The sequence below is a fragment of the Vitis riparia genome, chromosome 10, assembly GCF_004353265.1.
Source record: "Vitis riparia cultivar Riparia Gloire de Montpellier isolate 1030 chromosome 10, EGFV_Vit.rip_1.0, whole genome shotgun sequence".
Taxonomy (NCBI): domain Eukaryota; kingdom Viridiplantae; phylum Streptophyta; class Magnoliopsida; order Vitales; family Vitaceae; genus Vitis; species Vitis riparia.
Genome location: NC_048440.1, coordinates 2,820,463 through 2,837,961, shown reverse-complemented (window position 1 = coordinate 2,837,961; position 17,499 = coordinate 2,820,463). Strand labels below are relative to the sequence as shown.

The following is a 17,499-nucleotide window of genomic DNA, read 5'->3' as shown; positions in this document are numbered from 1 at the left end:
CTATTTGAGGCATAGCCTACAAATGCACACTTAATGGCTCTTGGACCCAATTTGTTTTATTTGGATCCGTTTTCTTGCAATAAGCAAGACACCCCCACACTTTGAAGTAACCTATATTAGGCTTCCTTCCTTTCCATAACTCATATGGAGATATCTCATTTTCCTTCATAGGAATTCTATTCAAAATATGGCAAGCAGTCAACAAAGCTTCACCCCACAAATTGAAATTCAATTTAGCATGCAATAACATAGCATTCACCATTTCCAAGAATGTTCTATTCTTTCTCTCCGCCATGCCATTGTGTTGAGGTGTATAGGGTGCGGTGCACTCATGTATTATGCCATATTCTTCACAAAAAGAATTGAATTCACTAGAGAAATATTCACCACCTCTATCACTTCTAAGCACCTTAATATTTTTTCTTAGTTGATTTTCAACTTCGGCTTTGTAAACTTTAAAGGCATTGAAAGTTTCACTTTTGTTTTTCAACAAAAACACATAGGTAAATCTAGAACAATCATCTATGAATGTAAGAAAATACGTACCTATTTCCACCTCTTGTTAACATGCCATTAAGTTCACAAAGATCACTATGTATTAAATCAAGCAAATTAGATGATCTCTCAACACTATGAAAAGGCTTTTTAATCATCTTTGATTTAACACATATTTCACACTTTTCAAATTTCTTGGTATCACAAGCAATCAAACCACATTTCACAATCCTTTTAATAGTGCTTAAACCAACATGTGCAAGCCTATTATGCCACAAAAATAAAGAATTTGAATCACACATATAAGCGGAAGTAGAAGCCATTTTATTGATATTGTCATTGGTACAAAGTTTGATCATCCCATCACAAGAATACCCCTTTCCCACAAAGTTCCCTGATTTGGATAAAATTAGCTTACCGGATTCAAACACCGCTTTGATACCCGATTTGCCAAGCAAATCCCCACTAACCAAATTTTTATTCATATCGGGGACATACAATACATTTATAAGGGTAACCTTTTTGCCGAAGGTAAAAACAACTTCAATAGTGCCCTTGCCAAGCACCTTGGATCTTCCTTCATTGCCCATTTGAACCTCTTGATCTCCCTTTGCATCTTCAAAGGTCTTGAAAAGAGATTTGTCATAGGTAACATGAACTGTGGCACAAGTATCATACCACCATCCTTGCACCTTTCCTTGGACAACGCACACATCGCTTAGTGTTGCAATGATCTCCTCATCAATTGCATTCACCATAGCCCCTTTTGGTCCTTTCGGTACCTACACTCCCTAGCATAATGCCCGGGTTTTCCACACACAAAACAAGGACCTTTCTTGCCCTTAAATTGATTTTGATTTTTCTTGGGGCTCATATAATTTCCGGAATTCTTTTTGTCGTTGTTATTTTTACCTCTAGGATGATTGGCCTTTGAAACCGCATTGGCTTTGTTAGTCCCACCATTGGACTCTTCCACCATTTTGTCTCTTGATCTCGATTCTTCCTCAATGCGAAGATGTTTTTGAATCTCTTCCAAGGAGTAATCTTCACTCTTGTGGAGAATCCTCTTCCAGTAACCTTTCCAACTTGATGGTAATTTAGCCACAATAGCACCAACTTGGAAGGCCTCCGGAAGTTCAATTTTGAGAACTTTCAACTTATTCACAATTACTTGCAACTCATGAATTTGTGGTAAGAGAGACTTTTCATCAAAAAATTTGAAATCTATGTATTGAGAAATAAGAAACTTTTTGGTACCTTCTTCCTCAGCTTTGTACTTGTTTTCAAGAGCCTCCCAAATCTCCCTCGCGGAATTGGTGTTGGTGTAGAGATCATATAGCCTATCGGATAAGGCGTTCAAAATATGACCCCTACATATGAGCTCATCCTCCTCCCTCTTCTTCCTTGCCGCCACCACTTGAGGTGTGTCATTTTCCTTTGGTTCCGGTAACGGTGCCAAGGTAGGATCAAGGATGTAAAAAATCTTGAGTGCTATGAGAAGGAATCTCACCTTGTCTTGCCACCTAGTGAATTTGGAACCATCAAAACGATCCAACCTCACAAGGTCTTGGTTCATAATCTTGATAGCCTCTCCTTCCATTGAAAATAGAGTCTTTGATTGTTCGGAAAAATATGGATACAATGGAGAAAAGAAACACTCTCAAGATTTTCAAAGTTACAAAATAAGAACACAAGTTTGCCTTTTCAAACTCTCAAGATTTTGGAAATGACACAATAAAACTCTCAAAGTTACAAAATAAGAACAAGAAGAAGAAGAACACAAGAAAGGCTCAAACAAGTTCTTGGAACTTTGTCCAAAGACTCTTTTTCCTCCCACTTCTAGAAATCTTTAGGGAACTAATGGAAATAGTCTTAGGATTGATCAAGCCTTTTCACTTTTTTGCATAAGATTTCAAAAAGAAGAAAAGTTATATACAGCACTCTTAGGGTTGAAAAATGGTTACAAGGATGAGAAAAAACCCATTGTCTTCCTCAATCTCTTCATCTTTGTAACATTCAAAAAATTAAATCATATGTTTAATTCACACATTAAACATGATTTAATCTCAAATGTGTAACTCTCTTACACTTAACCTCTTAAGTTTTATAAAGTTACAAAGATGATAAGACTCATTGTCTTCCTTAACCTTTCAAGTTTTGTAACATTTCAAAACTTAATCATATGTGTTTAATTCACACATTAAAAGTGTAACTCTTCTTACACTTTATTTTTAACCAACAATATATATATATATATATATTTATATAAATATAACAGCAACTGATGAGAAGATCAAGTTAAACTACAGAAGGCTTGCACTGGTTAGTGATCTCTCTTGTTTTAGTAGCTTCTTAGATAGTGCTTATAGGTTTTTCTTGCTTAAAAATATAAATGGGAATTTGATGAAGATATTGTCCATGCATAGAAGTGACATCTCCACAAGCATAAGGGTGACAATGTTGTTACAGTAAAATTTAAACTAATCAATGAAGCTTATAAAAGGTAATACTCTTATTTGTGGCAAGCCAAATAGTTTGTATATTGCATGTTAGCCAAATGATTTGTATCTTATTTTCAGTAAATGGTATACTTCAGAAGATAATGGTTACACGTAGTATTAGAGACTGATTTGTTTTCACAGGAGGATGCATTGTCTGACGTGTTTCGCTTGAAACTAAGTTTCGTACAAGCTCAAAGGACTCCATACACACAAGGGCAATGTCGAATCCGCGTTGAGGCTGGGGGCTTTCTTATAGAAATGATTCACCAAGCATATCCAATTTGATGAAGGTGATGAACGACGCATAAAATTTTGCTACATGTGTGTCAAAATCTATAACTTACCATCATAATGTACTGTGACCAGCTATAGTTGTATGACCTCTGAGGCCTTTAAGACAAGTATTTCACTTTAAATGTGCCCACACTTCATTATCAGAACTTTTCTGTATGGTATATTATGGCTTGCATTTTTTTTTAAATACAATTAGTGGTTACTATCTTAATCCTTTTGCAAAAAAAAAAATAAAAATCTAACTTACTTCAAAGTAGTACAAGTATAGTTCCATTGCAATCAAAGTTGGCAACCAAAAATCATCAACAAAAGCTTCAAGTTGATGGCCATTGTAAACCATGCTTCATCAATTTTCAAAAGTTTTTCCTTACTATAGCAAAATAGTCATTTTCAAATATTTCCACCGAGGAAAATTATGTTAGAATTCTAAACACAATTAGGAAGGATTCAACACATGTCCAGAAGTGAGGTGTCTATTCTAAATGTGGGGTTATTATAGTTCAACACAAGTGCCCCTTTTCAAAAGTGTCCTTGCCACATGGTTTTCTTTGTACATGTTACTATAGTTCGTTTTTACAGTGGTGATTATTATTTCCAGTAAAATATTATTCAACATTAAATTTTCATAGTTTGCCTATCAATAGTTAATTTTCTTGTCTAAAATTGTGAAGGAATTGACAAGTAGTGCTGGAGAGGATGTTGTGTTGGCGATGAACACATTCATAAAGCACCTTTTGGCTATTTCAGATCCTGCTCAAATGAAGGTTTGTATACATGATGATAACAACAAGGATGGGTCTTCCTAAATAGTTAAAATCGAGATTATCTGGTCTAATAGGATATCAAGCAAATGGGAAGAGCTCAAGGAGATAAAAACTTAATTAGCTACAATGAAATGCATTCATCGGTGCCTGTATTATATGATAGGTCTTGTTTTTGTAATTTGGCTATTTTGAGTAAATGGAAAATCAGGGATTTGATTTTCCCTAAGAACACAGTTAAGGGCTTTTATATACAAGAAATATTCCCCAAAAACTTGATTTTCTATTTTACTAAAAATTCAAATAAATGGTAGCAATACAGAAAGTCCTTATCACCTTTATGTAAACTAAGGAACATACCATTCCCTTATCCATGGTAATAACAAGTTGGGCATTGAAAGAATACATTCCAAAATTTGCAAATCAATTCCACTTTTTGTACACATGTACAAAGAGGGATGACAGTCCCTTTGAGGGATTCTAAGTACTGCAGGTCTAATTGGTTTTTTTTTTCCCTTCCTGATGCCTACTTATAGAAGAATTAAACTAGAAAGAGCACATTATATAAGCAAGGTTGACTTAATCTCTACTACCATTGAGACCTAAATGACTAAAGGAAGTAATACTCTCCCTATTCTATGCCTCTATTGCAAGTAAATTAGTAGCCACAAAAGCCTTCTGTGATTTCCTTCAGGCCTCAATAGCAAAATTTACATCCAATGTCTACACTACATCCACATATAAATTTCAAATAAAAAATAAATACATAGAGTTGAGAAAAAGAACATATAAATTCATCCCACAACATAACCATCATAAGTCAATTAGAAAAATAATTGAGAGAGAATGCTTTATAAAGTATTTATCCAATAAAAAAATGTGAGAAGGAATATGACGCAAAAATTCTTGAGTCCATCACATTGTCATGAAATATTTTTTGAGGAACAAACACTATTAAAAAAACCTAACAAAAAAAAACACAACTAAAGTCTACAGGTAGTAAAATATAGTCACTAAACAATCAAGAAAAAGGAGGTAAAAACAAATAAACCTTCATCCTTTTAACTGGAACCAACAATCAATAAAATCTAATAAAGATAAAGAAGCTTCATCAATAAATATTATGGATAGTATATTGGTGAATTGTGGTACCTTTGTTTTTTATGAGTGATAAAAAACACACTATGAAACCCTTGAGTTGATGTTGCTCTAGCTATTAAATCATTTGGAATGAACAATCTCCTAAAAGTCACTAAGGTAGTACCTAAGGCTCAACTAAGATAGTACCGAAGGCTCACTAAGGTAGTACCCAAGGTTCACTAAAGTAGTACCCAATGTTCACTAAGGTAATACCTAAGGTTCAACAAGCTAGTACCTAAAGTGAACCAATTGACCAACCTATTAAAACATAACACCATATTTATTCAAATGCAATTAAAAACGTTTTGTATTGAGTAGACAAGTTCCACACTTTCTCAATTGATCTTCAAACAATGGATTCTATCTTGATTCAATGCCAAAGGTGGGTCTTATGGTTGAGAAAGTTAGTACCTAAGGTTGACAAAGGAACTACCTAAGGTTCACAAATGAAGTACCTAAGGTTCACATATGAAATACTTAAGCTTCACAAAGGTAGTACCTAAGGTTCACTAAGGTAGTACCCAAGATGCATTAATGTAGTACCTACCTAAGGTTAACTAAGATAGTACCCAAGTTTCACTAAGGTAGTACCTAAGGTTTAGTAAGCTAGAACTTAAGGTGAGCTAATTGACCAACCTATTAAAACATAATGACATATTTATTCAAATGTAATTAAAGAAGTTGTGTATTGAGTAGACAAGTTCCACACATATCTCAATTGATATTCAAACTGTGGATTCCATCTTCATTCAATGCCAAAGGTAGGTCCTATGGTTGAGTTGACAAAGGAACTACCTAAGATTCACAACTGAAGTACCTAAGATTCATGTATGAAATACCTAAGGTTCACAAAGGTAATACCCAATGTTTGCTATGGTAGTACCTAAAGTGCATTAAGATAGTACCTAAGGTTTACTGAGGTAGTATCCAAGGTGCATTAAGGTAGTACCTATGATGCATTAAGGTAGTACTTAAGGTTCAATAAGTTAGTACCCAAGATTCACTAAGGTAGTACCTAATGGTGGCCATCTTAAGAAAGTTAGTTTCAATAAGAATGCATAGTTGAGAAAATAAATTAAGAGCAAAAATTATAACAGTATATTAAATTCTCATCTTGTGAAATAATTTTTTTTCCTTTTCACTTATTGCCTCAATCAATTCATCATTCTTTGCCTCAATTAAATATAGTCAAGCATGAATTTTTTTTTTTTTTCATAATCTTGTAATTTTACAATAATTCCCAATTAAAAAAAATGATAACATAATAATGAAATCCCCAAAATATTAAAAAAAAAAAAAAAAAGAACAGAGTTCTAGGGTTAACCTAGCAACTTTGTTTGTAAGCTTCCTTTATGGTACAAAGCTGCCAATATTAATAGAAAGAATACATCATTGTTGACATGTTAATCTAAAACCAGAGAAATGGCCTACTGGGCTATAAATCCCCAAGGCTACATATCAGGCTTTAAAACAGAGTCCATATATAAAAAGTAAGGGAATGGCCTAGTTGACAGTGTTCTATGTTTTTATTTTGTGATTTCTGTTTTATTTTACTAGCCTTCAACATTTTTGGTTTCCAAAAACTCAACGTACCAGAATATTTCCTTTAGTTTTCAATTTTAAGAATAGAATATGCTTTCAAAAAGGTGCAACCAAAAGGACCTAGCAAAAGAAGGGCACTGAATAACTCTACTTATTTTCTACAAGTTATAAACTTTATTACCATCATCGAGAAGAGGAATTTGGGAAAAGGAACTCAATCCATAATAGAAAAATAAGCCTAGTGAGTGGAGAAGGTAACTCCATTTGTTCCTTGCTTAAGAAATGACAATCTGTTTGCTAACTTGAAATATATAATCATTTTTTTGGTGACTGCAACATTAATCTTATTTCAAATATTAATTCTAGAAAAAAAAAATCATCTTGCATACCTTTCTTATTTAAAATTCAAGAACAACAATTTAGATTAAAAAGCATTAAGAAAATAATGAGTTTAAGGAACCTAAAATATAAAATAAATTATTTTTATTTTTTTGTATTAGAGTTCCTAAATTTTATATAAAGTTTCTATTATTTTATATTTTTAAAAATAAAAAATCGGAAGTGCATCAAACCACACCTTACTTATGGGAAAAACAAGTCTATCCAAAGAATTTTCCTAATTGTCTATTTATTTGCTAAGATAGTCGAGGAAAAGAATAGAAAATAAAATGAAATCGAAAACCTTAAGTTATATTTGTTTGATTAGATAAGTGAATTCCATTGATTCTCATTCATGTGTAGAAAATCATTTCCCTAAAATTTCCTCTTGCAAGACAAAGCATCACATAAAAAAAAAATGTATGTACTTTTGTAAAATTTTCCTATAAGACTAACATCTGTAAAAAAAATAACTTAATCGTTTATTTAATTAACATAATATAAATTAGCTCAATGATTCCTATCAAAATATTAGTTTAATGATGTATGGACAACTATTCGGCAAAGATAAATCTAGTCATCCACTTTCATCCAACTCAATCCCCAAAAATGTCAAAACTTTATATTTTCTTTCAATTTCCACAATTTTCTTAGCAATCAACCATAGAAAAGCTAAAAATTTCAGATAAGCCCAATCAAGTTGAAGCATGTTGGCATTAAAAATAAATAAAAAATAAAAAGGCAAGAATCAATAAGAAAACCTTAGAATTACTGTGAATTATGGAATCATTCTCAAACAATGAAAATTTTAAAAGAAAAACTGTACATTGAAGCCCTAAATCACTATCGTTAAGATCATATACATATAGAAATAGAAAGTGAGAGAGAGTACTTGGGATGAGAATGAGAGAGGTGTAAAGAAAGAGGAAGTTGAGTGAGAGAGGTGATTAGGATGGGACGTGAGGAGAGGGTGGGGGGTGGTGGTGGTGATGTGGCAAGGGCACCCAAGGGCATGTAGCTTCTACCAGACCACGCACCAAGTTGTTGCCTCTCGGTTGTAAACCACGTACCAAAAAGAAACATGAAGAAGATGGTTGTGGTTTTTCGTCAGGGTTTATACTAGTTAGGAATGTACAAAGGGAGAGGGAAAATAAAGAAGATAAGAAGGAAAAGTGAATAGAGGGTTTAAACAAAAATAAATGAAGAAGGAAGGCTCCTGCTATTATTAAGTTGTTTTTTATTTTTGGCCTTTTGTTTTTTTTTTGAACCTGTGAAGCCTGACCTGGTAGAAGATCAAGGAGGGCATGTTGGGCATCAAAAAATAGCTCAGCCCAAAGTGCATGAAACACATAATATTTTTGGGGTTAGCATTGTAGATTTGAAATTAGCAAACTTCGGTTTTGAATATCCTATTATTTTGATATTGATAGCTTGAAACCAAAGTTTCCCAAAGAGAATTCCATTAATTTCATGGATTCAATATTTAGAAAAGCCCATGTTCAAGAGAGAGATACAATTTCCCCGCATTTTTCTTTCTACAAAATTGGTGTCCTCAAATTTGTCTCATAAATGAAAAAGCATATAAACATTGTTATTGAGATTGTGAGAATCAAATTGTAAAATCTTCAAATGTGGGTTAACTTTGATCCTCATTTTCTATTTTCTATATTCTTCCACTCCAACATTTTGTTTAGTTTCTTGAAAGTATTTTAAAAAAATGGTATCTAAAAAAATTATTTTCTCATACTTGATTGCATTATAAAAAAATATTAAAAAAATAAAATATAATTAAAATTAATTAAATATATATATATATATATATATATATATATATATATATATATTAAAATTATTTAATCTTAAATTAAAATAAATGAAATGAGTAAGAAGTAGTATATCGAAATAATTTTAATAAGAAATTTACATCTATGTTTTAGTCCTGAGTTTTCCCCTTTATATATATATATATATATATATATATATATATAAAGGGTGTAAGTGAAAGGGTGTAAGATTTTACAACACGTAGCATACGTACTATTGCAACATATATGGGAAGATTTATAATTTGTGGGAAGAACTTTAAACGTATAGTTTTAATTTTCTTTTTTCTTTTTTTTTTTAAATATAAATGAGTAGAGAAGCATGCCTTCCTGTCATTTGGAAGTAATAAACTAGATGCACTGGATGCCAAAACAGGTTATGGACTGGACAAAGCAAAGGCATAGGTATGAACGTGGAAATGTTGAGGCATGCAACTCTTAGGTGAGTTGCAAAAAAAAAATTAATAAATAATAATAATAATTTAGTTGACATAGTAGGGGAGTCGTAATCCAACACTTAGGAAATTGAAAGATTTTAATATTTGTATAACTTCTTAAATAACATATTTTAAAAATGATAATTATAAAAATAATTCAGATGTTAAATAAATAAATAAATAAATAATTTCAAGAGTTATATTGTAGTATATAATGAGGTCTTTTTTAATTATATATATAGGGCAAGTTTCAAAATTTTAACTAAAAATAATATTTGGAATTGATTTAAAAGATAACTTTAAAATTTAATAGCTAAGGTAAAATTATTTCTTGAAAAAGTAATTTCTTATTCAACTTATCAAAAGAACTCATAAAATTAATTTAAATTATTTATTTGTAAAAAAAAAAAAAAACTTTAAAATTTAATAATTAAAATCAACTTATTTCCAGAAAATGTAGATAAGAAAGGACTAGTGTTTGTTGTTTTGTCAATATAATAATAATAGTGTGAGTCTCAATAAGCTTGACTAGGAAAGGTGAAAGCATGTGTGTGAACCTAGGAATGACGAGATAAGGGTGATTGGTTCCCAATAACTAATATAAATTAATTTCTAAAGTTTCTAGACTCATCAACAAACTCTTTGACTGGGTTTCACTTGAATTGGACTTCACTTGCCTAACCTTTCATTTTTAAGAAAAATTACATATTTTAGTTAGAGTGTTGTCCGATTAAGAAAAAGTTAATAAAACCTTAGAATCATATTTCCATTTTTATGGAATTTTCAATTCTCTAAGTCCACTTAAATTTTCTTTTATTAGGTGACAATTCGAACTTTGTGGAGCCACCATACTACAAGTTCTATTATAGTTTTGATTGCAACATTTTTTATGAGTAGTTACCAAATGCATGATTTTGTTAAACTTTTTCCTAAAATAAATATTTATTGCATATATTATATCCATCACTTGTTTCATTTTTCTAAAGGCATGAAATATATGTTGAAATTCTTATTAGGTCAAAATGCACATGATTTATATTGTGTTACAAAAATGAATGTTACTTTGCTTTGAAGAAGTTATTTATTATCATGCATATGTTTATAACCAATGACATTTCTGTTAGAAACCTTGGATTTCTCCGTTCTCATACCCTAAATTGAATAAGTACATGCTAACTACCCTAGGCCTCAAAATCCTATGCAACAGAAGCGAAAAATAACATTTTTAACATTCTAGGATTTAGGTTAACGGCATTAGATAACTTTACCTCCAATTTGGATGTTCCCAAATTGATTTCATGCAGTGAAGATGAAGTCTAAAGAGTTTAGAGGTCTTATACACCGAAGTTCTTCCACTCAATGACTCATACCACGATCTTGGCACTCCAAAATGTGGGCTTTGGAAAAGAGGAATCCTAGGCTCTCTCTCTCTCTCTCTCTCTCTCTCTCTAGAAGTGGGAGACAACTCACACCAAAATAACGAAAACTCTAACCCCTAAGGGGATATTTATAGGGTTCCCCTACTAGCTTACATGACTTGAGGCTACCATGGCTTAGGTCATTTAATCTAGCCCAAAACGGTCCTAATTGATTAATTAACCACACATAGTCATATAATTAATCAATTAACCCAATCTAGAGAACTTATTCATTATCTCCTATGCAACCTTACATAATTACCAAAACACCCTTATGCACGAGAATGAACTTAAGTCAATTTAACCCTCTTAAACCGTGTCATCATGGTATATGAGCTTAGAGTGGGGACCATTAGGACCCATAGAAGTACGGGCTTCCATAAAATCCAATTTTAAAGTTGATTCAACATTCCACTAAAGAGAATCTATTGCACTCCAATACCCTATGTAAATAACAACAAGACAAAGCTTGATCCATAACCTACTATCTTCTGCATGTAGACTCCCCATGAATTGGTGTTTGTAATATAACAAGATAGTGCTATCACCTATCAAGATTACCTCTTCAATCATTGGGTTATAAATCTCACTTATTATGTGATCAATTGACATACTCTAATTCCAATGAGTATAAGTAAAATTTTCATTAAAGGAAATATTATTGTCATAATCTTTTAGATCACATGTCCTTTGGATCACATAAGGGGATACCTTATCTCAATCTTATGAGATTTCATGGTGTCTATATTGAGAATACCTATTGCCGTCGGCTTCCATCAATAGTGACCTAATCCATAAGGATATGTGACCACCTTAGGGTCTCATCCATAGATCAAAGCCTCATGTTGATTTTGACACATGCTTAATATCCTCTCAAGGTTAAGAGTACATGAAGTATAATAGCTTAGTGAATCATGATAATCGATAATCTTATGTCATGATTCATCTTAGGTCCTACCAAGTATGTGTCTTATACACAAGTGCATTCACCATAGGAAACTCATCCCAACAGTCAAAACAAGTCATCTAGTGTACTACAGTCTCTATGAGATTGCCCAAATCCATGAATTAATTGTGGACAACTTATCTACTTACAAGGAACCCATGACTTATGTTCTCTACGCAACTCCTAATGCAAGTCATGTACAATGTACGAGATATGCATGTATGTGATGAAATAACTAATGAATGAAAATTAGATAATTAAGGGAAAACAAAAAACATGAATAAATAAATTTATAAATGAATCTCTATTTGTTACATATCATGTCATGCTTTCTAGGGCTTAATCCCTATAATTTCATAGCCTATTGTGATCTAATGAATTGTTGGACTTTTTGGACATTAATATTGGGTGGGCATGATAACATGTACACTCCTGAGGTGTTTTATGTAGTTTTGTTTCAAAATTCTTCACCACTTATGTAGCAAGGGGGAGGCATTAAGATGCAATTGTGGGTTCTAATGCCATGTTAGGGGATAGAGTCTGAAATGGCAAAGTATACTCTTTTGTGCTCCTAACGAGATAATCAAGAGATAAACTCTTTAGTATTGTGATCCGAGGTAGTAAGACCCTAAAGACTGTAGATGTGGGGGTTAACGAGTAGTAGGCTTTTGTATAGCTGATCAATTGATCAAAGATATGTCTATACCTATGATCACATGTTTTACATCTCATCATCCATTCTTTAAATATTATTATGATTATGCTAGTTTCTAATTACCAAATTTATTATGAGCATGTTTTAGAAATGTCTTTAGTATGAGTTGACCATCCTAACACTTATATATTGTAAATATTCATTAAGCTTTTTGTTCACTCCATTTAATCTATTTTTTTTTTTTTAGATGATGAGCCCTTAGGTTCAATTGAGGTTGAGCTAGGACTAAGGTTAGTCCTCAAGAGCAGCTTTAGGCCCTATAGTCTTCTAGCATTATTAATTTATCCTTAATTTGTGGGTTCTAGTATCCTTTCTCTTTTGAGACTTGTTACTTTTGAGTTGTATTCAACCTTTAGGCCTAAACTACTTTTACTTTTTTTATGCTTGCTTTTTTATTTTTAATGGAATTTGGTTTTGCTTTATCGATATTTTCTCTATGTCTTTATTTTAATTGCCCTAGTTCCACCATTTAAGTTAGTGGTTTATTTTTTATTTTAATACGTAATGGGATCACTATCTCCTAGTGGGCCCTTAGCCTGGGTTGCTACATAGAATCTTTGTCATAAATTTAGGGGGAGAGTTTGACAGATAGAAAGAGTATTTTTATGTTCATGAGTTTAAGAATCGGGATTTTTGTTTTATGGCCAGTCATTCATTTAAGATCCTAGGCCTATTACTTTACATGCTTGTGGATAGATAAATTTTATGGTTACTTAATTTATTATTATGATTGTTCTATTATTTAAATCAATAAACGATTTAATATAATTGTTAAGTTGTTAAATTTTAGTGGTTAATTAGAAAAGTGAAAAGTTTTTAAATAATTGTACCTTGAAAAGAGAAATTTTAACTATTTAAGAAAATTAGCCCTCCCTTCATCCTATAAAAGAGTATTTCATTAATTTCATGGATTCAATATTTAGAAAAGCCCATGTTCAAGAGAGAGATACAAATTTTCTGCATTTTTCCTTCTACAAAGTTGGTGTCCTCAAATTTGTCTCATAAATGAAAAAGCATATAAACATTGTTATTGAGATTGTGAGAATTGAATTGTAAAATCTTGAAATGAGGGTTAACTTTGATCCTCATTTCTATTTTCTATATTCTTCGCTCCAAAATTTTGTTCAGTTTCTTGAGAGCATTTTAAATATATATATATATATATATATCTAAAAAAATAATTTTTTGATGTTAGATTGCATTATAAAAAATATTTTTAAAAATTAAATATAATTAAAATTAATTATATATATATATATATATATATTTAAATTATTTAATCTCAAATTAAAATGAATGAAATGAGTAGGAAGTAGTATATAGAAATAATTTTAATAAGAAATTTAAACCTATGTTTTAGTCCTAAGTTCAATAAAGTTATATTGTAGTATATAATGAGGTCTTTTTTAATTATATATATATAGGGCAAGTTTCAAAATTTTAACAACAAATAATATATATATATATATATATATATATATATATCACATAAAAATTATTTTTTAAAAAAAATAGTTCCAATGTGAAATTTGGAATTTATTTAAAAGATAAGTTTAAAATTTAATAGCTAAAGTAAAATTATTTCTTGAAAAATTAATTTCTTATTCAACTTATAAAAAAAACTCATAAAATTAATTTAAATTATTCATTTGTAATAAAATAAAAATAAAAAAAAATAAAAAAATAAAAACTTTAAAATTTAATAATTAAAATCAACTTATTTCCTGGATAAGAAAGGACTAGTGTTCGTTGTTTTGTCAATATAATAATAATAGTGCGAGTCTCGATTAGCTTGACTATGTAAGGTGAAAGCATGTGTGTGAACCCGGGAATCACGAGATGAGCGTGATTGATTTCCAATAACTAATATAGAAAAATAATTTAGTTGGCAGAGTTGGTGAATCATTAGCCATCACTCAAATTCAATTTTTAACATTCGTACAACCTTCTAAATAAAATATTTTAAAAAATGATAGTGGGAAGAGTAGGCAAGAAGCGAGAGTGAGCAAAGTTAAGGAGGTGAAAGCGTGGTTCCCAAAAAAACAAAGACCTCTCAATGTTGTGAGGTTGATTAGATAAAATAGAATAAAACAGCCGACAACCGGTGGAGTTTTCAATCATCTGCTATTTCAAATTCAAAGCATACGTAATTTATCAAGTTTTTAATTCAACCACTTGTATGATCTCTAATCCCTCGTTAAAAGGTGGGAAAAACTACTTTTCCCCTTTTTATAACCTCTCACTTTTTTTAAGGATAGAAAAAGTAGTGAGATTGACCACATCAAATAGAATAAATAAAGTTGATTTTTTAAAAAAAAAATAATATTTACTTGATTGATGATTCTTACATAGATGATATTTGATTTTATTGTAACCGCATTGTTTAATTATGACTTCAAAATGAAGGGAGCACATTTTAGTGAAAAATTTACCAATATCTTATATGCTCTTATTTCATTTCCTTTGAATATCCCTGTACAACTTTCCATAAATGTCCAAAGGTAATTCTAACACTTTTTTCATTATACTCTAAAACTTTTAAAGTTACAATTTTTTTTCTGTATATTTAGTGTAATTAATTTCATATAAATTCAATTTCAGGACCAAAAGAAGACAATAAAGTTAATTCGTGATGTATTAAAAGAGAAAAAAGATTCACCTGAAACTCTTAAAAGGGATTTTCCTTATCAAAAGGTTGATGATATGAAGAAAAAAAAGTTCCTATCGGATAACTTTGTTGTTTTTGTTATGTTTGGGCTTCTACTTGCTAGTTTTGAGACAATTTCCTCTACTTTAACCTTAGTTGTGAAGTTACTCATAGAACACCCTTTAGTAATTCAAGAACTAATTGTAAGTGATAAATATTTAATGACCTTTCAATCTTTCTATTATCATGTTTTCATTGATAACCCTAGTGGACTCGAACCTTTTATTTAATTATATATATTGCAAGAGGAGCATGAGGCTATCCTTAAAAATAGGGAAGATCCAAATTCTTGAATTTCAAGGAAGGAATATAAGTCAATGACTTTTACTCATCAAGTAAGTTGATAATTTTTTTAGTACATACACATATGCATTGATATAAATTTGTGCAAACTATTTGACCAAGGGAAAATGTAGGTTATCAATGAAGCTCTTAGGTTAGCACGTGTTGCTCCAGGGATTTTGAGAAGGGCAACAGAAGACATTCAAGTAAATAGTAAGTGTAAAAATGAAATTTATGGATTTAAAGTTGTATATTATATGATTTTTACCAAGCATATGCATGCATTGGTATTAAATGGATCTTATAAAATGTGTAGGATATATGATTTCAGCAGGCTGGACAATCATGGTTATTCCCACAACTCTTCAACTAAACACATGCTACAAATAAGCCAACAAAGAAATTGATTACATATGTATATGAAATTGTTAGCCCAAGGGTTTTCCTAATCGGGTTTTGATGATAACAAACCATGATTAAGTAACTAATTGGTTTAATGTTTAAGAATCTCAGGTATAAACTCGAAAATTCATCAAATGACCAAATGGATACAAGATCAAGACGCTTGGAAGACTTGAGATCATAGGAAACTAAAGTAAGATGAATGCATGAGTGCACTTAGGATTTTCATACGTTTCATGCATCTTAGAAAACTCTGTTTATTCTTTAAAACGTCAACTTCATTAAAACCCGAGTTTTTAACTAATTTACCTTAGGCAAAATGTTTCAAAATTGGCTTAATAATTTACCTAAAGACCTTACCTAAGTGTTAGAAAAGAAAGGAATCAAAAAATAGGTTTTTCGGGGCCAAAAAGGCTCAACCGGTCGAGGCTATGGCCAACCGGTCAACCGGTCGAGGCTATGGCCAACCGGTCAACCGGTTTAGGTCGTCCGATCGAGGAAGGTCAAAAACCTTCTCTCTCTCCCAGTAGCCTTCTCTTCCTAGTCGAGGTGATTCCTTTGCCGATCGAGGTCTGCTCGAGGACTGGTCGAGGTCCGGTTGAGACAACGGTAACCTGTCATGCATTAAATGCTCCAACGGCTAGTAAATCGGTCGACCCCTAGCTCAATCGGACGAGGTTGCCTTTTGCTGTTTTTGACTCCCAAGCTTAAAAACCTATACATTGAGAGCTCCACTTCATTTATTGATAAGAGAACACTTGCATTCAAAGCCCACCTACCTGTTCTTGATCAAAAAGCTCTCATTTCTTTCATAAGTGCATTAAATCACCACTTGCATATCCATTAGTGCACTCTTGTTTGTCATCCTAGCTTTGTCTTGTATTTGAGCCATCTTTAAGCTAGGTTTGAGTGATTATATCTTGTAACAATCTGAGTGTTAAAGCCTTCAAGAGGGTTGAATCTTGAAGAGGTTGTGTAAGAGCCCATTGGAGCCGGAATCCAAGTGTAAGAAGATTGGAAGCTTGGTTGAAGCTTGGTTGAAGCTTCAAGTTAGTGGAACCCTCACTCGGTTAGGAGGTTGAGGAGAGTGGACGTAGGCAAGGAAGTGTCGAACCACTATAAACCCGAGTTTGAATTCTCTAAACTCTATCTTTTTACTTTGCTTATATTTTGTTTAATTTTGTTGTGATTGAAAATATTTTAAAAACCCAATTCACCCCCCCCCCCCCCCCCCCCCCCCCCCCCCCCCCCTTTTGGGTGTTTTTCTTAACTAAACTTAGCCTTTGTTTTTTCAGAATTATTTTGCAAGGAATGGTCATCATCAACTTCATGTTTGGACTTTGGTTTGCTAGCTAATGAACATTCATCACTTCTCTTCCATCTTGGTTCATAGAACACCCAAGCTCGGACAGCATCCTCTCTAGAAGTATATGCTTTGTAAACACTCCCCTTATAATGGAGCACATTCTTTTAGCATTCAACCCAAGAATCATACATTCCATGTCTACGACCTACAAACACTACATAGTATGTTAGCCTATTCATCATTTAATGACATAATTGTTGTTGGTTAATTTTTTTATAATCAATCAAGTAATGACTATTGCAAAAAGAAAATGTATATAATTCACACATGTATACCACATTTTATGACAATA

General features: G+C 31.8%; 1 long non-coding RNA gene across 1 annotated transcript; it reads left to right on the top strand.

The window, feature by feature from the left end:
• Positions 1 to 2,773: 2,773 nt before the first annotated feature.
• Positions 2,774 to 3,501, top strand: LOC117923718. Its single transcript, XR_004652673.1, has 2 exons — positions 2,774 to 2,817; positions 3,138 to 3,501. It is a non-coding gene; the product is annotated as an uncharacterized LOC117923718 (long non-coding RNA).
• Positions 3,502 to 17,499: the final 13,998 nt, after the last annotated feature.